The following is a 24,850-nucleotide window of genomic DNA, read 5'->3' on the forward strand; positions in this document are numbered from 1 at the left end:
TAGAAGTACAATGATGCTGATTCTTTTTGCTTACATCACAATTTTCTTGTTGTTTGGGAAAATATATATTTTTTCTATGTTTCAATTTATAAAAATTGAGTTAGATCAGATTTGAATTTAAGCTTGTTTTGCTTATTCTGGGAGTTTAAAAATAGATTTTAATGTGATTCTTTTTGCTACTGCTTCCTAGTGATTATATCTTTCTGTAGTATAAGTTTAATTCTTTTTAAATAATTTTACTTGTGGTTTTATCAAAAACAGATTCTGTTTTTGTTAGGTGAAGTGAATTCCTTCACTTTATGCCATAGTAACTTTATGCTAGTGATGTTATTTTGCTTGTTGATGATTGTAGTGCTTATGGTGTGTATTTGTTTGTATCGCTAGATCTTCCGGAGTGCGAAGCTTGCTACTTAGAAGCGCTCGATCACGACAACTATCAGCAAGGCAAGTCACTTTGATCATACTATCGCCTATGTTTTCTATGCATGGTAGTTTCACCTTTCTTTGCCCAATTGCATGCTGAGTAGGTACTTGGAAATTATGGTTACATGTTGTAGTATCATGTGGTAGGCACCCAATAACCCCGCTACTTGGCCCGGGACGACAATTTTTATGTTGCTATGCTTGAGTAGACAGGATTCTGGGGGAGTGCAATACACGAGTGATGCGAGAAATATTTTAATAACCAAGACCGGTTAAGTCAAGATTTTCAAGACCTCATGAAGCAGTGCAACTCTGGGTGAAGGACGGTTGATCGGCTCCCTGGAGAAACCAGTGGATGACCTGGGATGCATGGAGAAGTGCCATGACATCTTGCGGAAAGCTTCACCCACGCTCGAAGAGATGGACGGAGGCTTCAAGACCCAAGGCTTACCTGCACAGCCACACGTCATTATGGGCTCTGGCTTGGTTGGACAATGCGGCGACTCTGGACAGGCGGTGCTAGCAGATGTAGAAGAACGGTAGGATTGGACGGGCACCGACAGGGATTCAGAGGGACCCGTTGGAAGACCATGTTTTGATCATCCGGTCTTGAAACACCGTGAAGTGCGAGGACATACACGGAAGCGATCAAATCTCGTGGGGTATGTGTGCAAAACTCTGCAGAGTACTCAAACCTAATCGATTAGCCGTGTCCACGGTCCATTGAAATTTTCCTGAACTCTCAACACAATTTAATAATGATGTGGGAATTATTGACAACTCGGGTACGAGAATTGGTTGGCGGAACCATCTCGTTAACAACAAACAACGTAGTAATATTTTGCTTTTAACCCTCTCTTGATGTAGGAGAAAACTTGCTTTTCGCTAAAAACATATAGCCCCACCTGCCATATATGCATGTAGAATAGATGATTATTATTTCACCCCCTCTCTTTGATGACTTGTCGGCATATTCAATATGCTGACCTACACGGCTGCAACGTCTTATGTTGCAGATACTTTCTTCGACGAGTAAGTGTACGATTCAGGGTTACGGTCCGCACTAAACCTGCCGTTGGTGTTATTTGGGACTCCACTCCCTTGACTGCTTCCGCTGAGATTTTAAGGTATATATAAGTTTTACGCTATTTACATGTGGTTGCACATTGATATATACATTGATGTACTGTGTGTACCAGCATACTGATCCAGGGATGGCACAGATACACAAAGGCTTGACTCGTTTTGAGTCGGGTCGCTACAGAAATGGTATCAGAGCACATGTTAACTGTAGGACGTGACCCTAGAAACTGGAAACTTCTTAGGATAGGATCTCTCAAAAATCTTATTTTCGAGAACACCTTTCACTTCTCACATCTTCTGATCTCATCAAATGTTCTCTCTCACCTCAAATAGTTATACAATCCCCTTACCCCTTTGACCTCATGAAGAATCAACGGAGTTCTACTTCAAAGTAAAGAGGATTTCACCACGCATTTGAAGAATTGAAGCTACACCAACAGAAGACTCTCAAGACCCGAAGAACTCGAAGACCCTGAAGTGTTCGAATAATTATATGACCATTAGAAGACCAAACCCCTTTTATATACCCACGTTAGATACGATGATTTGTGAGCCGTCACTGGCGTGTGTTTTCCGACGGCCACAAATAAAACCTATTCTCAAAAATATTGTTTGTATTGTGTGTATATCCCTCCCCCTCTTACCTGTCTCATCCCCAAAACCTCAACCCTACCAGATGGAGTATGAACCTGGACTTGTAGTCTCTGGACCAATGACCCAGCTGGAGGCTGAAATATGGATTCAGAACATGGAGAACCACTTCCTAAGCAACTTGATCTCAAGGAAGTATGAAGTGGAACACGCTCTCTAGTACTTTACCCAAAGTGCTGCTATCTGGTGGAAAATGCACCATGCCATGCAAAGATTTAGTGGAGCAGAAACTTGGGAAGAATTCAAGGACACTGTGTTAAGATCCCGACTTATAATCCGATGAAGAAGCCTTGTGCATGCAAGATCTGTGGAGAAATAGGACACACCCAGGAAGAACACCAGGATGCATGCTCTCATTGTGAAGAGAATCACCCAGCAGAGGAATGCCCAACTAGTGAGGTGACTTGTTTCTTGTGTGAAGGAGTCACCCACTACCCATCTCAGTGTCACATTTACCCCAAGGTGCAACAAGTTGTCAAGCAGCAGAAAGATGCAATGAAGGAAACCCTCAAGAAGAAGATTCTAGAAGAACCTGTGATGAACGAAAATATAGAAGACCCTGCTGAACAAGGTCTGACCAGATTTTTCTCCAATGTGTTTTACTCATGTGGAGAAGAAGGACATTATTCACAGGATTGCACGAATGGAAGCCATGAGTATCTGGGAAACTTCCCGACGGAAAAAGTGGAGTTTGATCCACTTGAAATAGAAGAACTGGCGAAAATGATGGAGTCCGGAAAGAAGAAAAAGTACCCTCGGAAGGGCCAAATCTCTGCAGATAAAGACCTGAGTCATGTCAGATGTTTCAGGTGTATGGAATTTGGCCACTACAAATACATGTGTTCAGGAAGGAAGCCGTGAACCCAAGGAGGAAAAGCAAACACTAAGAAGCCTCGAGACTTGTGAGAACTCATTTGCTTTCGTTGCAAGGAAGCAGGACATTATGCTAATGATTGTCCACATGGGAAGAAAGCTAGAATGGAGTAGTTAAGTTTTGACCATAGCAATAAGTGTAATCTGAAGCACTCTTGTTTTTCATGAGATCATGGAGTTGAAATTTTTGTAACAGAAGTCTCTGAGGTTGTAATAACTCATGAATCAATAAAATTGTTGTGTCATGATCTCCTATGTTGAAACTGTATGCGTTGTTTTATCTACGAGCAATATCTCTAAACATTTATGAGGATATGCGAAAATATGGTCTATGCAGGCATGAGTATAATTCATTTTAAGTGTGGTAGTAATCGGTAAACCCACAACATCCACTGAGTAGAAATGTACCATGATTACCAAGGAGACACATACATTCCTCTGAGTACCTATTCTCTGACACCTGCAGATGACAACCCTCTACGAGTCATTCCTTAAGGGCCCAGAAACGATCATGACCCTGACTAGTGATCATGATTACCCGAAAATCCTGAAGGACATGATGAAGCACATTCATCTTGAAGGAGATGCAGTCTACAAAGACTACCCGTTCATGGAAAATGGAGTGGAACTTTGGTATGTGGAAGTATACCTCCACCATGTGAAAGGAGTTTGTCCAAAGACTATGGGGCAATACTTTTACATTTCACGTTTACCACGAGCAATTTTCTTTGATGCTGTTCGTGAAGCTTCCATGGAAGCCATACGTCAGATTGGAGAAATACTTGAAGCAAGACTCCGTCATACCCAGGAATACCTGAGTGAACTGCATGCGGAGATGATGGAAATGAAGCTCATGGCCACCATGAGGAAGCAAAAGATGGATGATTTCAAGGAGCACCTTGGAAAGTTCCTCTGGAACTAAGGTATCCCCAAGGGAGACAAATGAATAAAGTTGGCAAGAATGCTTGACCATAACGAACAATGTGGATGGCAACATTTCTAATGAAGTTACTTTTGAAATTGGAGTTTTGAGAAGAAATTAAGGATGTAATAAAGGATTGAGTATGAAACAAATATGAATTATCGTTGATAAATACCTTCTTATGGTATCCCACAGAGTGGCGTGTGAACGAAAAATAAGTCTCAGGATTATTATTTTTATGATGGTTACCCCAAGAGTATGATGGAATGAAACACTATAGGATTTAAAGGCAGAGTAATTCCAAGTATGCCTCAAACCCATAGACCCCCGGACTAATAAGGATCAAGTACTATCTTTTTGGAGAAGGAAACTGGGATCAACAAACGTTTTCTTAGGAGCATACGAAAAACCTGAGAGTTGTGAAGATACGTTAGATGTTTTGTTTAGCTTGCAGAACCGATGGATTACACGAACTTCATTCATAGACAAGAGAAACCCTGCAACGCTTGTGAGGATGCCCAAGTGTTAGAATGCGAGATTCGCTAAACCTTATACAGAGAAATGATTTGGGTGCGGAATGGATTGATCACCATGACGACTTACTCTTATCATTTATCTTGCTATTCGGAATGGTAAATCTGAGAGACTTACCCATAGAGAGAGACGACGTTCTTTGAAGCTATTGTTTAAGCCTTAGAATGGTATGATGATAGCCCATGTACATGGCACTTGTTGTCATGCGTAAGAAATATTACGGTGAGGATGAAACCAAGACCCCTCTCTCTGTAGGATAACCACAAATGGTAGACCACCATGAGAATCATCGATAGGTTATTTAGAATTGACCACGAGACTGTCAGTTAAGAAGACCCAGTAACGGAAGAAGCTTATATCAACAGAAGAACCCTCGTTTTGATGGAGATGTTATGAATATAACGGAAGATATGAAGACTGTGAGGAGTCAGATGCCAAAACCCCAGGGGATTGTTAAAGTTTTAAGGGACCAGCAATCTTCATTTTAAGTGTGGTAGCATCCCACTTTGTTGGAGGTTGGATTTGTTAGAAGACCCCCAAACCCTAACCTTTCTTTCTAGCCTCTTCGAATCTCGAGGACGAGATTCATTTTAAGTGTGGTAGGTTTGTAAAATCCCAAATTTTGGAATGTTAATATAATTATTAGATTGCTTGTTTGTTTGATTGAGTGCTTGAAACTTGAGTGAAATTTGAAACTTTTCAAAAACTTTTGAATGAGAGGGAATAAAATGACTTTCCCCTTCTCCGGTGAATTCAAATTCATCCATTTAGAATCAATGAGAAAAGATGACCTGACTTCTTCAAATTATTAAGATTTTGAATGAAGGTGACATTTGAATTTTTTTCAATTGTTGTTTTGCAAATTCGTTTTCTTTTTCACTCACGGAGTGCCGGGATTATTATCTTGCCAAGCAAGAAAGAGTGGAGGAACATGACCCTCCAAACCAGGGGCATTTATTTCAAGTATTTGAACCATAAAACCCGAGGGTATATTTCAGAATTATTTGCAAAAAGAAATAAAGCATTTAGGGGATTTTCTGAAAAACATTTTTTTAAAGTTTTTACTTTTGCGGTGGAAAAATGCCCATCATTTAGATTTTATTTTTCTGATAATTTTAGTATCTAGAAACTCTATATTCCGAATTTATTTAGTTTCCCTTTTAATTGTTTACTTTCCGGTTTTAAAAATAGGAAAGGAATCCCCATTATTTGGAAACTAGAGCAGGCCCATTAAGGCACTTTCCTAAAATCGGCCCAACCGACACTTCTTCTTCCTCCTCTCGTTCCTTTACTTCCCAGACAATGGTAGAAGCTCCATGGAAGCTTCCCTCCCCCGATTCGCGGGATTAGTTGCCTCCCCTCGCCTCCCGTCGCCCCTATAAGAACCCCCTCGCCCTCCTTGTTCCATTCCCCTAGCTAACTCCTCTTCTCCCCGCCCGTAGCCTCGGCGCTACCATCGCCATCTTCTGTGTCGACAGGAGCTCGGCAGGAGCTTAACCACCTCGCCCCCCCTACAGGTCCCTCCCCTCCCAAGCAAGCACCCTACCCCGTTGCACCACCACCGCCACCCTTCCCCGTCGCCCCACCCCCCATCGACCAGGAGCTCTCGCCTGCACCCCTCGCCAGGATCAACTCCTGCTGCGTTCAGCCATGGGAGGTAACCCCTCCTTCCTCTTTTTTCTTTTTGTTTGTATTGTTTGTTTCGTTTTGTTAGTCTACCGTTAGATCTAGATCCAACAAATCACATTAAAAGAAACTTACCCCTTCGGTTCTTGTAAAAGAACCGGTGGTTTTTTTTGTTAGCCGACGTGGATTGGTTAGTTTACGAACGTTTGCTAGATAGCCAAAAACGTGCACACATATTAGCCAATCAGATCTTGCCACGTCGCCGTTTTCGTTTTCAGATTAATTCTGTAACAGATTTAGTCCCGTTTTTGTTTTCTTTATAACTTTTTATCTAGAAGTCCAATGATGTTGATTCTTTTTTGAGTTAGATCACAATTTTCTTGTAGTTTCCGAAAATATATATTTTGTCTATGTTTGGATTTATAAAAATTGAGTTAGATCAGATTTGAATTAAATCTTGTTTTGCTTATTCTGGGAGTTTAAAAATAGCTTTTTATTTGATTCTTTTTGCTACTGCTTCCTAGTGATTATATCTTTCTGTAGTATAAGTTTAATTTTTTTAAGTAATTTTACTTGGGGTTTTATCAAAAACAGATTCTGTTTTTGTTAGGTGAAGTGAATTCCTTCACTTTACGCCATAGTAACTTTATGCTAGTGATGTTATTTTGCTTGTTGATGATTGTAGTGCTGATGGTGTGTATTTGTTTGTATCGATAGATCTTCCGGAGTGCGAAGCTTGCTACTTAGAAGAGCTCAATCATGACAACTATCAGCAAGGCAAGTCACTTTGATCATACTATCGCCTATGTTTTCTATGCATGGTAGTTTCACCTTTCTTTGCCCAATTGCATGCTGAGTAGGTACTTGGAAATTATGGTTACATGTTGTAGTATCATGTGGTAGGCACCCAATAACCCCGTTACTTGGCCCGGGACGACACTTTTTATGTTGCTATGCTTGAGTAGACGGGATTCTGGGGGAGTGCAATACACGAGTGATGCGAGAAATGTTTTAATAACCATGACCGGTTAAGTCAAGATTTTCAAGACCTCGTGAAGCAATGCAACTCTGGGTGAAGGACGGTTGATCGGCTCCCTGGCGAAACCAGTGGATGACCCGGGATGCATGGAGACGTGCCATAACATCTTGCGGAAAGCTTCACCCAGGCTCGAAGAGATGGACGGAGGCTTCAAGGCCCAAGGCTTACCTGCACAGCCACAAGTCATTATGGGCTCTAGCTTGGTTGGACAACGCGGCGACTCTGGACACGCGGTGCTAGCAGATGTAGAAGAATAGTAGGATTGGATGGGCACCGACAGGGATTCAGAGGGACCCGTTGGAAGACCATGTTTTGATCATCCGGTCTTGAAACACCGTGAAGTGCGAGGACATACACGGAGGCGACCAAATCTTGTGGGGAACGTGTGCAAAACTCTGCAGAGTACTCAAATCTAATCGATTAGCCGTGTCCACGGTCATGGACAACTTGAGCCGAAGGCATTGAAATTTTCCTGAACTCTCAACACAAGTTAATAATGATGTGGGAATTATTGACAACTCGGGTACGAGAATTGGTTGGCGGAACCATCTCGTTAACAACAAACAACGTAGTAATATTTTGCTTTTAACCCTCTCTTGATGTAGGAGAAAACTTGCTTTTCGCTAAAAACTTATAGCCCCACCTGCCATATATGCATGTAGAATAGATGATTGTTATTTCACCGCCTCTCTTTGATGACTTGCCGGCATATTCAATATGCTGACCTACACGGCTGCAACTGTAAGTGCATCTAGTACCCCTTAGTGATTTTGGTGGTTTGAAGACTTATAGGTTAAGTATCTAATGTGTTTATGAGTATACACAGGATCTATAAGTCATTGAGGAGTTTGAGATATTTGAAGAATATCGACCCCTAAAAATGTATATCTTGAGTCGAAGAAATTGGTCTGAAGCTGAAGAAATGAATCGCGAGGAATCTGCAATGAAATTAATATATTCCTCATGAAGATACTGATATTGAGAAGACCGGTGGTTCCTGAAGAAAATCATTCTGAAGAAATTGAAGCGTGAAGATTTACGTTTTCTGTTTTACTTTCTTCGCATTTGATGAATAGGAACACCGTACTGTTAAAGGGGGTCAAAGTAACACTATGGAATGGATTTCCTCATGATGCTCAACCCAAGCCTAATCCTACCAAAAGCCTCAAGTGAGGAATATGAGTGACATGAGGACTCTCACAGTTGAGGGTTCCGACCGTTTCGATAGCCACGCCAAGTCACTGGTCTTATCCACTCCAACGGTCATATTATTTAAGGGCATTAGTGTCAAATCATGTCGGGTTGCTCCCAGGCTATAAATAGCCACCCCCCAGAACCACTAGCTGGTTGGCTGCTCCGTTAGAAACTGACACTTGTCGTAAGAGCAACCCAAATTCCTCAGAGCTTTCGAGAGTAATTCATTAGTGAGGAAATACCCCATACACCGAAACCACAAACCAAACCTAGTGATTGAGCATCACTGAAGAAGTTATTCCTGTGTGGGACTGAAGCCTTTTACCTTTGAGGACTGTGCATCCTCCAGACGGTTAGGCGTCATGGTCTAGAGCAATCCAGCAGTCAATTGTGGATCACCGGGTGACCAAGTTTGTGAGGGTTTGGAAGTTTGCCCTGAAGACTTACCACGAGTGTTGGGCGAGGACTGTGTGTCCTTAGCTCAAGGAGAATACGGTAGGGACTGTGTGTCCCGGGACTGGGTGTCCTTTGGTTTCAATACCAAGCCGCTCCAAACCAGATGTGCAACTGTCACAGCAGTTGGAACTGGGTCATCAACAACTGTCTTCACTGAGAAACGGGTTCTAATTCCTCAACTCTTTACTTTCCTTGTATTGTGTGTTGATGAATTTCACTGTGACTGTTTGAAGAATTTGCTGAAGACTTTCTCTGAATTTCCTCAACCTCAAATTCTTCATGATAGTTAATCATCATCTGTATTCTGCGTGCCTGCTTACTGTGCAATCTGTTTTCACATTCTTCACTCTGAAATACTGATGTTGTGAATGTTTGCATGTCTGATCCTTTACTGTTTCCGCTGTAAGTTAGTCATCAGTGAGGAATTTCCTCAAAAGGAATTTCCTCAGTGATGAAATTCTAAAAATCTCCTATTCACCCCCCTCTAGTCGATATAACGCACTTTCAATTCGTATCAGACCAAGGTACTGCCTTGTTCTGTGTGATTTTGGTTTAACCACCTGGAGTTTTAGTTATGTCGACTGCAGGCATGTTTAAGGTGACTACAACATGTCCTAGCTATGAAGGAAAGAACTTTCCCTTCTCGAAGAACAAAATGCAAATGCATTTACAAGCTATTGATAATGATCTCTGGTATATTGTGGAAAATGGCGTCTCCATTATCTCTGCCAGTGTTACTGCTGCTAATGTGAAGAAATTCAAGCAACTCGATTCTCAAGCGAAGAACATCATCTATGGTCATCTGAGCCCAGGCCAGTTTGGAAGAGTAAGTGCTTTGGGCTCTGCAACACTGATCTGGGAGAGACTGTGCAAGGTAAATGAAGGAGTATCAACCCAGCGTGACTCTCGTGTTGATATTATTCGCAATCTCTTCAATCTCTTCAAGAGACATGACAATGAAAGCTGCCAAGACACCTTTGATCGCCTCACTGACATATCAAATGAACTGCAAGCACTGGGAGCTCGAGACATCACTGATCATGAAGTGTGAAGAAACTGCTAAGATCTCTGGATTCTTCATTTGATACTTTAGTTCTGATGATTCAAGAAAGACCAGACTACAAGATGCTGGATCCAGCTGATATCCTTGAAAGGCTAAATACTCATGAATTCCAGCTGGAAGAAAAGAGAGATCTATATGGACAAAGCTATTCCAGACCACGTGCACTGAAGGCTAGAGCAATTTCCTCATCTGAAGAGGAAGACACAGATGACAGCAGTTGTGACCCTGAAGAATTTGGACAGGAGCTTGCAATGCTTGTGAGGAAATTCCAGAGATTTACACGACGAGGCCAGTTCGGTAAATCATCAAGAAGAGATATGAGGAAATCAGAATCTGCATCTGAGGACTACAAGAAATGAACCTATCACAAGTGCAAGAAATCAGGTCATTACATTGCTGATTGTTCCCGCTGGGGAAAGGAATCAAAGAAGAAGAAATACAAGGATGATAGTTCTGATGACTTGAAGAAGAAGAAGAAATCTTCAAAATCCTCATCTTCAAAGCCCTCATCGCACAAGAAGACTAGTTTCAGAAAGGCTCGGGCACTTATTGGCAAGGAAATGGACTCCGAGGCAGAATCAGAAGAATGTGATGAAGAAGAGGGTTCTAATGAAGACTCAGAATCCGGACAGGCTAGTCTTGCACTAGCAACCACTTTCGTCAGCAAGTCAATCTTCAATCTTCAAGAAAATGATTGCACCATCCATACTGATGACTATGCTGATGACATCGCTCCAACCTATTGCTTCATGGCAAAAGTTTCAAAGGTATCAAATAATGCCTCCTGCTCTGATTCAAGTGGCTATGACCATAATGATTATAAGAAACTCAGTTACAGTAAACTTGCTATCATTGCCACTAAACAACAAACTGCTCTGGAAAAGCTTCAGAAACTGCTAGACAAAAGTGATGATCTGTTGAATGATGAAATGAACCTAAACCAAATCCTCACTGATGACATGAAAAGTCTTCAGTCTACATTTGATAATCTTCAGGATCGTTATGATACACTCCTCACGGATCATGAGAAGCTTTCCTACGAATTTCTTCGAAGGAAGCTTGATCTTGAGAAGCTAAGAATGTCTCATGATGATCTTCGTATGGAAAATGATTCATTGCTAGCTCAACAGATCAGCGCTAGTCAAGTTGAATTTATTCCTCCATGTCTTAAATGCATTGAATGCGAAACTGCTAATTCCTCACCAGAATCATCAAATGCTACCATTGCTACAAATTCTTCAACTGCACCTGTTGTGTCTATTACCTCACTTGAGGAAAACACAAATGTTACTGATGAAAATGCAGGGTTGAAAGAATTGTACGTGACAGGCATGTACAAAAGCCTCAAAGGACATCAAACCCTTTGTGATGTGCTCAAAAAGCAGATCTTGAACAGGAACCCGAGGAAAGAAGGAATTGCCTTTGAGAGGAAATTAAATGCTCATGGATCTTATTGGAAACCTGAGCAGTATCCCAAAACCTCATGGGTTGCTGCTACTGGGCCTCCTTTTGATCCATCTAATCTAACTGGCTTCTCATGTGAATTATCCTATTCCTCAGATGAATCATTTGATTCGAACTATAAACTGTTCAGAAATCAATCTCGTGAAGTATTTGCTCGATATGTTGGAACTAACTGCAGGAATGGCCCTCCTCTAAGGAAAATCTGGGTTCCCAATAGTTGTCTTGAAAATCTTCAGGTGAATGTCCCCATGACACCACCACTCAAGAATCTGAACCCCAGATCAAATTCCTCAGGAGGACCAAAGTCTACAAGAGGATAAAAGTCCTCAACTGGTCAAAACTATTCTCGTACCCATGCTTATGCGTCTAACATGCAGGGAAACTACAAGGAATATGAATATGAGTGTTACTCCTCAAATCATTATGTTCATAAATCCTCAAACCAGTTCTCTGCATATTCATATGATTACTTTAATCCCCCTACTGTTAAGAGAAGTGCATTAGCTTCAATGCCACCTTTCTCTTATGGTGCTCGCAGGATGATGAACACTTTACCACCCCTTCAGATGTGGGTGGTGAAGAAATCGAACTAATCACTTCTGCAGGTCAGGTCTCCAGATGAAAATCATCATCTGAAGAATTTGATGGAGACCTGAGGAAATGCTTGATAGGACGCAAGCTAATAAATTATGAAATAGAAATATTTCACACGTCCTTACATTTCTGTTAGGATGAAATTAGTATCATATTCTTCAAATCTGAAGCATATGAGATGGTAAGCTGTACTAATTCATCTGCAGGATGACAAACCCAAAAATACTGAGTGGGTTCTCGATAGTGGCTGCACACATCACATGACTGGTGATAAAAGCTTACTGATGAATATGCCACTAACTCCATCACCTCTGAAGCAAATCACATATGCTGGCAAAGGTAAAAGCAAGGTATTGGGACTTGGCAAAGTAGCTATTTCCAAGGATAGGCATATGGACAAAGTGATGCTTGTTGAATCCCTTGGTTTTAACCTCATGTCAGTCTTGATGCTTTGTGATCTTGATATGATTGTTATCTTTGGTAGATATAGATGTGTAGTCATCATGGAATCTGACAGATCCAAAGTCTTCGAAGGTGTAAGAAGAGGGGATTTGTACATTGTTGATTTCTCTACAGGTCCTCAACCAGCCACTTGCTTACTAGCAAAAACCTCAGAAGGATGGCTGTGGCACCGAAGACTAGGTCATGTAGGCATGAGGAATTTGCACACGCTTGCAAAGAAGAAGCATGTCATCGGCATCGAATCAGTCAAATTCCTCAAGGATCATCTCTGCGGTGCTTGTGAATCTGGGAAAATGACCAGATCCAAGCATCCCTCTAAAACCATCATGACCACTACACGTCCATTCGAATTGCTTCATATGGATTTATTTGGACCTACTCACTATGCCACACTAACCAATGCAGCATCTTTATATGGCTTCGTCATAGTTGATGATTATTCCAGATATACTTGGGTGCATATCATAGTGTATAAAACTGAAGTACAGGAAATCTTCAAACGATTTTCTTCAAGGGCCTCGACGAACTTTGGCATCAAGATCAAACACATCAGTAGTGATAATGGAACCGAGTTCAAAAACACTGGTCTTGATGATTATCTTGATGAACTTGGTATTACTCACGAATTGTCTGCTCCTTATACTCCTCAGCAGAATGGTGTCGTCGAAAGGAAGAACAGGACTCTGGTTGAAATGGCAAGAACTATGCTTGAAGAATATCAGACTCCTCGTCGCTTCTGGCCTGAAGCAATCAGCACTGCATGTCATATCATCAACATGGTATATCTTCAGAAATTCCTCAAGAAAACCTCATATGAACTCCTCACTGACAAGAAACCCAATGTAAGTTATTTGAAAGTCTTCAGTGCAAAATGCTGGATTAGAGATCCTCACCATAGCTCAAAATTTGCACCTAAGGCACATGAAGGTTTTATGCTCGGTTATGGAAAGAACTCCCACACTTACAGAGTCTTCAACAACTATCACAACAAAGTTGTTGAGACTGTAGATGTGTGGTTCGATGAAACTAATGGCTCGCAAAGAGAGAAATTGCCTTCTGATCCAGATAAGATGTCTCCTGAGGAGGCGATAAAGCTTAAGCCTACTGAAGACATTGTCCCAACTGAGGAAATTGGTGAAGAAACGATCCCCATCGCTGATAAAAACCAAGAAGATGCTCCTGAGGAAATTGCAACAGCACCACTTCCTCAGCCCAGACAAAATCCTCAACCAGCTCATCCGAGGATTGCAAACGAAGTAGAACTTGACAAAATCCTCAACGATATCAACGCGCCAGGTCTTCTCACTCGCTCAAAAGCTTCACACTTGGTTAACTTTTGTGGGCATTTTTTCCTTTGTATCCATCACAGAACCCTCAAAAGTTGCTGAGGCTTTTCTGGAACCGGAGTGGATCCAAGCTATGCAAGACGAACTTCTTCAATTCAAGCTGAATGACATATGGGAGCTCGTCAAACGACCAGATCCTCGCAAGAACAACATCATCGGCACCAAGTGGATTTTCCGAAACAAGCAAGATGAGGACGGTCACGTGGTGAGGAACAAGGCACGACTTGTAGCCCAAGGCTACACCCTGGTTGAAGGAATAGATTTCGATGAAACTTTTGCACCTGTTGCTAGACTTGAAGCTATTCGAATACTACTTGCTTATGCTAATCATCATAACATCACCTTGTATCAAATGGATGTGAAAAGTGCATTCCTCAATGGTAAGCTTGAGGAAGAAGTATATTTTGCTCGGTCCCCAGGTTTTCAGGATCCAAAGAATCCAGACAAAGTCTTCAGACTCAAAAAGGCTTTGTATGTTCTCAAGCAAGCCCCTCTGGCATGGTATGATACATTGAAGGAATTCCTCATGAAGAAAGGCTTCAAACCTGGTTCACTCGATCCAACTCTTTTCACAAAATCCTATGATAATGAGCTGTTTGTATGTCAAATATATGCTGATGATATCATATTTGGCTGTACTGACAAAAGATACTGTGATGAATTTGCCTACATGATGAGTGAAGAATATCAGATGTCCATGATGGGAGAGCTGAAATTCTTCTTAGGTCTTCAAATTCGTCAACAAAGCAATGTAATCTTCATATCACAGGAGAAATACCTCAAGGATGTTCTGAGGAAATTCGACATGCACGAATGCAAAGGTGCCAAGACTCCAATGCCTACCAACGGCCACCTCGGCACTGATGAAAATGGTAAAGATTTCGATCAACGGGTATACCGTTCTATGATTGGCTCTTTATTGTATTTATGTGCATCTAGGCCAGATATAATGCTTAGTGTTTGCATGTGTGCACGTTTTCAAGAAAAACCGAAGGAATCACACCATAAGGCTGTGAAACATATTCTTCAATACTTAGCTCACACACCAACACTAGGTTTATGGTATCCCAAGGGCTCCAATCTTCATCTGGTAGGGTATTCTGATTCAGACTATGCTGGTGACCGTGTGGATCACAAGTCAACTTCTGGCACATGCCATTTCCTCGGAAGATCACTAGTTTGCTGGTCCTCAAAGAAGCAGAACTGCGTATCACTCTCCACTGCCGAAGCTGAGTACATTGCTGCTGGTTCTTGTTGTGCTCAATTGTTGTGGATGAAGCAAACCCTGAAGGACTACGGCATCAACATGAAGAATGTGCCTCTCTACTGTGACAATGAGAGTGCTATCAAGATTGCATGTAACCCAGTACATCACTCGAAGACCAAGCACATCCAGATTCGTCATCATTTTCTTCGGGACCATGTCCTCAAGGGCATTATCCTCATCGACCATGTGAAGACTGATGATCAACTGGCAGATATCTTCACTAAGCCCTTGGATGAGAAAAGGTTTTGCAAGTTGCGGTGTGAGCTAAATATCTTAGAGTCTTCAAATGTTTTGTAAAAACATGCACACATCCTAACACTTATGCAAATTTGATGACTTAGATGTGCAACACATGATGAAATGATTTTCTTCAACTGATGAAGAAAGTCACTCTGAATGTGAAGAAATTAACAAAGAAATTGATTCTCAGGGCCCTACGACAATTGTACGCGGCGTTTGTAATCAACATTCTTATATGGTGGGTAACGCCACCGCCCAATGTGAAATTCCTCAAGTAGATTTTCTTCAAATGATCAATTTCCTCACAATGCATTTTTCTTCAAAATAGTTGTTCTTCATTGTGATGATCTATTACAAAATCTTCAAAAACACTTGATGACTTTCATTTGCCTAGGTAGATTGTGATTTCTAGTCCTCAACAGCATTCACTTATTGCTATTTCTTCACTTTGATGTTTCTGCTAAGTGAATGTGATCGGACCCTACTTTCCCTCTATGCTATACTTATCCAGTCTATTCAATTCTTCATATGCTTTCTGCTTGAAACTTAGTTCAAAATCCTCACTGCATCTTTGTCAGCTGATGATTTTGTAACGAAAATCCTCAAATCTTCAAAAATTGTTTTCTTTAAAGGCACAGTAACTGAACCCCCACTTCCCATGATCGGATAACCACGATCTCCACTATCTCCACCGCATCGTACGGGAGCTACATGTGTCCTACGGAGACGTAGAGGCAGGGGCTATTTGGTCCGAAACTTTCGCGCCAAACAGTAACTTTTGGGCTATAAATATGTCCTTATCCCCCTCGGTATCCTCTTCTTTGCCTCATCGCTCTCCTGCCACAGCACACTCCACCGAACCCTAGCGCCACCGCTGGTAGTCTTGTCGCCGGAGAGGAAGAACTTCACTGCCTCGACCTTTTCGTCGCCAGAATCACGCCGGAGTCGGACCATCTTCGTCCGCCGCCGCCGTAGACGTCCTCTGCCGCCAAGTTAGGGTGCATTGGACACTCAAACGAGGAGCCTATCCAACACTACTTTCTGTGTTCTTCGTACGCACCTTCCAGGGTAAATATATCCCATTTTTATAGCAGATTAGATCTGAAATTTTACATCTTCTATGTGAAATCTGTTTTTCCTCAAGATACGATGCGCACATGATTCCTCAGACACTACCTATCACCGCAATCATTGATGAACTAGCTAAGCATCTAAGATTTTCACGAGATTCCTCAATTGTGCGAATTTACGGATTTGTACAACTCTGGAACCCAAGAACAGTGTGCTTAGGAAAATTCCTCAACCACTGGTTATATTCCTCAAACTGTCAAACTTTTTCATTTTCTTCAAATCAGAGAACGCATATGACCTCTCCAAATTCCTCGCAACTATACTTTGTTCACAGGTACACACATGTCAGCTGATGAATCTCTCGGTTCTCATCACATTAACTCATTTGCAGCGTTTCTGGAAGAAACTCTTCAAGGCTCTTCAGAATCCTCAAGAGTTCAAAATCATCAGCAAAGTCCTCAACTGAAGAAAATGGAGGAAGAGAGAAAACAGAAGGGAGGAAAGAAACTGGAGCAGAACACAGCTGCTGATATCCCTGAGGACATATACTTGGACTATTGTACGCCTGATGAACATGAGACAATGGCCAAGAGAAAGATAAGGCTGCAGAAGATTGAACGCCGATGGGCGAAGGAATGGAAGGAGTACAGGTTTGTGACTCCCAAATATGCGAAGAAATTCGCTTTGAAGCCTCCAGGCAGAAGGGCCTCACTTGAGGATCATCAAGTAGCTCATCCATCAAGCCTCAAGACCATTGATTACTATCTAGATGAAAAGGAAAAGCATCTGGCCAAGCTCAAGAAGCAAGTAGAAGCTGCAGTGAGGAAATTTAATGAATCCTCAGCTGCTGCCTTCGGTGCTGCTAATTCCTCAGCGGCAGAAACCTCAAGCTCAGAAATTCCTCACACGCAGTCTGTGCCATCAAAGCAAAGGGCTCCAAAGCCTCAAGAGAAGTCTGTTCAGGCTTCTGTCACAAAACCCTCAGCTCCAAAACCCTCAGTTCTAAAACCCTCATTACCAAAACTTTCAACACCAAAACCATCAGCGCCAAAACCCTCTGCACCAATCTCCTCAGCACCAAAATCCTCAGCTCCACCTCCAAAGCCTCACGAAAAACCAGTACATAAGCATGTCGTGAAACCTACGACCGCCAGCTCTAGATCCTCACTCCCAGCTGCAACTAGCTCGGAGACAAAGTATTCAACACCACTTATGAAGACTTTGGCAGCTACTGAACGTGCACCTCTGCCCAGCCCCAGCAAAATCATCGCAGTCCCGTCTGCATCAGAGGGGAGTGATGAATATGACGATGAAACCCTGCAAGCCATCATCAGAAACAAGCAAGAAAGGGTTGCTCAAGCATCAGGTAGTGCTATTCCTCTGGCCATGGACCCCAAGGTCCTCCTTGACTACATCAATATCTGGTATGAGGATCCAAACACTCCCATTGATGATTTGAAACTTCCTCCTGGCATCAGCCACATGGTGGCCACCTTCATAAATGAAGCCAAGTGGAAAGAACAGCAGGCCCGGCAGGAAAAGGTTGCAAAGGCCAAAAAGGAGAAATTCCTCAGGCAGAATCTCCTCAAGCTGACTCCTGATGCACTGGTGTCAACCCAGGCAGAGCTGCAAGTATTGACTGACAAGTATGACAAGCTGTCAGATCGCAAAAGCATCAAGCGCAATTTCATCAAGCTAGCCACTAATGCTGTTGATGACTACAACAAGAGAAAAGCACCACCAGCACCAACTCCTCAGCCCCTGGTTGAGCAGCCAGCAGATACATCTCCTGATGAGGAGGAAACTCCTCAAGCTGAGGAAGAACACCAAGAGCTCCGTGTTGATGAACCGGCCATTGAAGAAATCATCACGGAAACTGCAACTGATGAAATTGCAACCACTGATGAGACTACTCCTGATCCAGCTGCTTCATCAAAGCAGGCTGATGACTCTGTTCCAGCTGGTTCCTCACTACCAGCTGAAGAATCTGCAGAAAGAACAACTTCACCAAAATCTTCAAAGGTGAAGAAGATAACTCCGTCTGCATTAGACGTGAAGAAAACAAGGGCTGCTGAAAAGGAAGCAAAGAAGAGAAAAGCCTCCTCAGCAGTGGAAGAGACAGAGGCAAAGCGCCACAAAGAAAATGAAGAATCTGCCCCTCTGGACCCGGTGCCTCTAAATGTCGCACCTTCATATGAAATGGTCGTCATTGATGACCCAGCTACAAGGGCAGATGAGGAAATGAAGGATGTCGCCTCTGAGGAACACATTGATGAGGAAATCCAGATTGATGATAGTCCTCAACCTCTTATTCCTCAGACCGAGACTGCTCAAGCATCAGCTGCACGAGCTGATGAAAATGCTTCTGCCACAAAGCCAGCTGAGGAAAATGTACATTCTGAGCAGACTCCTCAAGATGAGGAACAGGTTGACCCAACTCCTCAATATGAGAAAGAAGCAGAAATTCCTCAGCCTGAAGCTCAACCAGAGCAAGCATCATCTCCCCAGCAAGAAGTACCAGCTGATGAAATTCCTCAACTTGAGGAAAATGCTGAAGAAAATGTACCCGCCCAAGACAATGAATTCATTGTGCTCAACCCAGAGACTGCCATGGTTGTCTCCTCCCCCATTCCTCAGCAAAATCTCAAGCCATTTCAGCGCCAGCCATTCTCCAAGCGTCCAAAGTTTCAGAAAGAAGATTTCTTTGAAGAACGCATGTATTTCATTGGCGAGAACCCTTATGACAAGCCTCAAATGAGGCATCTGAAGTTTTGGACAAGGACTCAGATGAACTACTATGCCTCTGTGCTCTATGGACGAAACAAGATATTCCAGCACAGGCATATTCCTCATGTTGAGCCTGAAGCAATACCTTTCCTGGAACCAGTCCTCAATGTACTACACGATGCAGGTTTGCTCCCTATGTGCTCAGACATATCAGACTGGAATAGTGAGCTTATTCTTCAGTTCTATGCCACTCTGCACATATCTGGAAACGCTGATGACATCAACACTTGGGTGTTTGACTGGATGTCCCAAAATACTCACTACAAAGCTCCTGCTTCTGAACTCCTCAGAGAACTGCCCGTACCAATTCCCTCAGATGGGGCAGTGAAGCTTTATGGTGAGCGTGAGCTGCCAAATGGAATGATGGAAGTCCTCATGAAGCCTTTGGCTGCAGGAAAACCCTCAAGAACCACATTCCTTGTCCATGAGCTCAAGTACACACCCCGGTCTGTCTACAGAATCCTCTGCAGTGTGCTCGCGCCAATCAAAGGCCATGACGATGAAGAAGATGTTGTAGGCCTCATGAAGAATATCCTGTTCAACATCATTCATGGTATTCCTATCAATATCCATGATTTCTTCTTGAGGACTTTGGCCAACAATGCAATGTGCCCCTATGATCACAAGATTTATGCCCCGTGGATCATGAGATTCATCAGGACAAGGACAGGCATCAACTTCCACGCTGATTGCCAAAACCACATGGGTTATATGCCTCCTATCCGGGTCAACAAGAAGACTTTTGAGCCCATCGTAGGAAAAGGAAAATCTATGATTGAAGAAGGCAGCAGGCCCCTTGATGGCCAGTTCAAAGAGCCAGAAGCATATTCTTCATGGGACGATACTGAGACTCGTCTAGCAAGCCCTGTTCCTCCTCGCGTGCTGAACACCAGAGAGCTCCTCCTTAGTCTTCACCAGAAGGTGGATCACAACCACAAATGGGTCAAACGCCAGTTTGGTGCCATTGTGAAAACCCTCACTGAAATTCAGAACGTTGTGAAGCTTAATCATCACTATCTGCATGAGGTTTTCGATCGCACCTGGGCTACACTTGCACATCTGAAGACCCAGACTGAGCTTGAAGAAATGAACTTTGAGTAGGACTTTGACTGGTCGTGGCCTCCCAAGAGAAAGTTCAGGCCCATTCCAGTGCCAGACCTTGAAGACAACTCCTTTTCTTCATTCCGCACTGCTGAATCTGATGAGGAACAACTCGACACAGCAACCGGCCCAAGGAAGAAGACTACCCCCAAGAAGCGTCACGGCTCTTCATCAACCGCCAAGGAATGAAGTCTTCACGGGCGTTAGTCCTCAGTTTGTCCCTTTTTGTCACTTGATGACAAAGGGGGAGAAACTCGAGAGTTAGTCTTCAAGCAGGATATTTTTGGGGCTTATGAACTATATTTAAGTTACAATCTCTTGGCTCTTGTGAAGTTTTTATGTAATGAGTTGTAACTTAAGCCCGATGGTACTCTGACGCTTTTGAACGTTTTTCTTTGCATGCTTATTCCTCAAGTTTTAATGCACGCATGCTGGAATTCGTCAGATACCATTTGCCATCATGCGTCTTCATTTTCTTCATATGATATGTTATATGTATGCATGATTTACAAGACTGAGGGGGAGATCTCCATGATATAAATCATCAATGTGCATCTGCTATAAAAGCAAAATCCTCAAGGTATGCACATCTTCAGGGGGAGTCTCTCTGAATCTTGTTTTCAAATTCCTCAAATGAGTATTTACACTTCATATTTTTGATCCCTGTTGAAGACTTAACCTAATTGTCATCAACCACCAAAAAGGGGGAGATTGTAAGTGCATCTAGTACCCCTTAGTTATTTTGGTGGTTTGAAGAATTATAGGTTAAGTATCTAATGTGTTTACGAGTATACACATGATCTATAAGTCATTGAGGAGTTTGAGATATTTGAAGAATATCGACCCCTAAAAATGTATATCTTCAGTTGAAGAAATTGGTCTGAAGCTGAAGAAATGAATCGCGAGGAATCTGCGATGAAATTAATATATTCCTCATGAAGATACTAATATTGAGAAGACCGGTGGTTCCTGAAGAACATCATTCTGAAGAAATTGAAGCGTGAAGATTTACGTTTTCTGTTTTACTTTCTTCGCATTTGATGAATAGGAACACCGTACTGTTAAAGGGGGTCAAAGTAACACTATGGAATGGATTTCCTCATGATGCTCAACCCAAGCCTAATCCTACCAAAAGCCTCAAGTGAGGAATATGAGTGACATGAGGACTCTCACAGTTGAGGGTTCCGACCGTTTCGATAGCCACGCCAAGTCACTGGTCTTATCCACTCCAACGGTCATATTATTTAAGGGCATTAGTGTCAAATCATGTCGGGTTGCTCCCAGGCTATAAATAGCCACCCCCCACAACCACTAGCTGGTTGGCTGCTCCGTTAGAAACTGACACTTGTCATAAGAGCAACCCAAATTCCTCAGAGCTTTCGAGAGTAATTCATTAGTGAGGAAATACCCCATACACCAAAACCACAAACCAAACCTAGTGATTGAGCATCACTGAAGAAGTTGTTCCTGTGTGGGACTGAAGCCTTTTACCTTTGAGGACTGTGCATCCTCCAGACGGTTAGGCGTCATGGTCTAGAGCAATCCAGCAGTCAATTGTGGATCGCCGGGTGACCAAGTTTGTGAGGGTTTGGAAGTTTGCCCTGAAGACTTACCATGAGTGTTGGGCGAGGACTGTGTGTCCTTAGCTCAAGGAGAATACGGTAGGGACTGTGTGTCCCGGGACTGGGTGTCCTTTGGTTTCAATACCAAGCCGCTCCAAACCAGATGTACAACTGTCACAGCAGTTGGAACTGGGTAATCAACAACTGTCTTCACTGAGAAACGGGTTCTAATTCCTCAACTCTTTACTTTCCTTGTATTGTGTGTTGATGACTTTCACTGTGACTGTTTGAAGAATTTGCTGAAGACTTTTTCTGAATTTCCTCAACCTCAAATTCTTCACGATAGTTAATCATCATCTGTATTCTGCGTGCCTGCTTACTGTGCAATCTGTTTTCACATTCTTCACTCTGAAATACTGCTGTTGTGAACGTTTGCACGTCTGATCCTTTACTGTTTCCGCTGTAAGTTAGTCATCAGTGAGGAATTTCCTCAAAAGGAATTTCCTCAGTGATGCAATTCTAAAAATCTCCTATTCACCCCCCTCTAGTCGATATAACGCACTTTCAGCAACGTCTTATGTTGCATATACTTTCTGCAACGAGTAAGTGTACGATTCAGGGTTACGGTCCGCACTCAACCTGGCGTTGGTGTTATTTGGGACTCCACTCCCTTGACTGCTTCCGCTGAGATTTTAAGGTATATATCAGTTTTACGCTATTTACATGTGGTTGCACTTTGATATATACATTGATGTACTGTGTGTGCCAACATACTGTTCCAGGGATGGCACAGATATATAGAGGCTTGACTCGTTTTGAGTCGGGTCGCTACAGAAACACAAACCCGCTAGCCATCATTATGCAACAAGTTGCATGTTAGTCAATGGAAACGAACTCTCGTAAGCATACGAGTAATGTTGGTCCAGGCCATTTCATCCAATAATACCGCTGAATCAAGAAAAGACTAAGGTTGGAAGTAATCTGAATATCAACGTCCACAAACTCCTTTGTGTTCTACTCAAGATGTCATCTACCCATAGACCTAGCTCATGATGCCACCGTTGGGGAACATTGCATGGGAAACAAAAAAATTCCTATAAACAGATAAGATCTATCCATGGTGATGACCATCTACGAGATCTTAAACAACTCACAAAGTTATGTACGTTTCAACAAATTAATACTAGGATTGACTATTCCATCTCCTGCATAACAATCATTCCTAATTATTTCAATTATCCCAAGTGGTATTTTGAATGGAATACATTCAGTAGGTGGAGGAGACTTCTCTACCACGGGTGTGGTAAAGCGGCCTTCCCCAAGCAGCGAACTAAGAGTGCAGTTTTCCATAAGCCTAACTAGTCATGCTAATCATGAAAAGCAAACTAACAAGACTAAAAAGCAAAGGTAAAAGATAGTGCGCAACTCCCATATCTTGAAGACTGGAGTCCCCGACAACGGCTACAGAAATTTTCTTGATAACGAGTTGATGGATATACTTCTGGCCCCTCGTTGGTTACCCCAAGTGGAAGGTGGAGATGTAGTCAACAACAGATTTCCCTTACACGGAGAGTGTAAGGTTTATCGAACCAGTAGGACTCCTAGATTCAACAAGTAGGTGTCTTCCACCCTGGCGCTAGCAGAAGATGTGGACCTGCACACACAACAAATAACTTTGCTCCTAACAAGTACAGAGATGTTGTCAATCTCTCCGGCCTTGTAGTTTGCAAAGGATCAAAACACAAGCGGGAAAGTAATAGTGATTGCAACACAAAAGTAAATGAAAGCGGTCAATGATGGAGGTGTAAACAATGATGGTTCTATGGACCGGAGTCATATGATGTTCACTAGTGATGTATCTCTCCCAAAAGACGATAAATAACTATGCTTGGGTAAACAAATCACAGTTCGGCAATTAACAAAATTATGATCGTACCACAATGCTAATTATGCTACTTGATAGTTAGAGGTTCAATAGTAATGGGAAGTACGCCAAGATAAGTAGACCATTTATTCATCATCATCTACTTACTAATCATCCACCTTCAGATATCTATCCAGAACATCTCGTTCGTATTAAGTTGCGAGCCCACCTAAAGTGTAAACTCAAAGCAATGATCAACTGCATTAACGAACTATGCATAAGGTAAACAATCCTTGCAACCGTGGTCACAAGCACAGTTGTTTTGTCCCTGGTGGAAACAAGCACATCCCCTAGTCTCATGTTTCTGTCACTCAAGCTAGACATCGAGGGGCATGAACCCACAATCATGCATAACACTCCCTCTGGGAGTTACAATCTACTACTCGGCCAAAGCAATAAATAGCAACGGAGAACATGCATGAATCACTAAGGAACATAATATAAAAGGAAAATCAAATATATAACTCATAACAATTTGAACATAATCTCATAATCCATTGGATCCCAACAAACTGAGCATAGCAATAGCAAGAGAATTACATAGATGGCTTGATCATGTAGGGCAGCTCACAAGGACTAACCAATGAAGCACAAGATTGGAGATAAGACATCACATAGCTACTGGTCATGGACTCATGGTCTAAGGAGGACTACTCATGGCACATCCAGGAAGCGTCCATGGCGGTGGAGAAGCTCCCGGAGGTCAATCCTCCCTCCGGTAGGGTGCCGGGAAAAGGTTTCCTGACGCTCCCAATCTCGGAAGTGGTACGGCGGCGGAACGATAGAGAAATTCGCGATTCCAGAAGTTGTTTAAGGGTTTCCTCTCGGGACTCTAAATATAGGCCAAAGGAGGGCACCGGAGGAGGTGGGAACCACCCAGGCGGCCTCTTGGCGCGGCCTAGGGCCTAGCTACACCAGCAGGTCGCCTGGGAGGCCCCTGCCCCCCCTGTGGCCCATCTTCGGTGATCCGGAAGCTTTTGTTTCGCTGATTTTCTATATAATTTCCTAGAATTTTTCGAGCTTCAGAAAATTGGTAAAAGCCCCTGCAAAATAGAAATCAGCAGACAGAAACTGGCACTGGGTGCACTGAGTTAGTAGGTTAGTCAAAATATGTGTAAAATGATATAAAAGTGTAGCAAAACATATATCAAGTGTAGCGACCCGACTC

This window comes from Hordeum vulgare, chromosome 4H, assembly GCF_904849725.1.
Source record: "Hordeum vulgare subsp. vulgare chromosome 4H, MorexV3_pseudomolecules_assembly, whole genome shotgun sequence".
In the NCBI taxonomy this organism is placed as follows: domain Eukaryota; kingdom Viridiplantae; phylum Streptophyta; class Magnoliopsida; order Poales; family Poaceae; genus Hordeum; species Hordeum vulgare.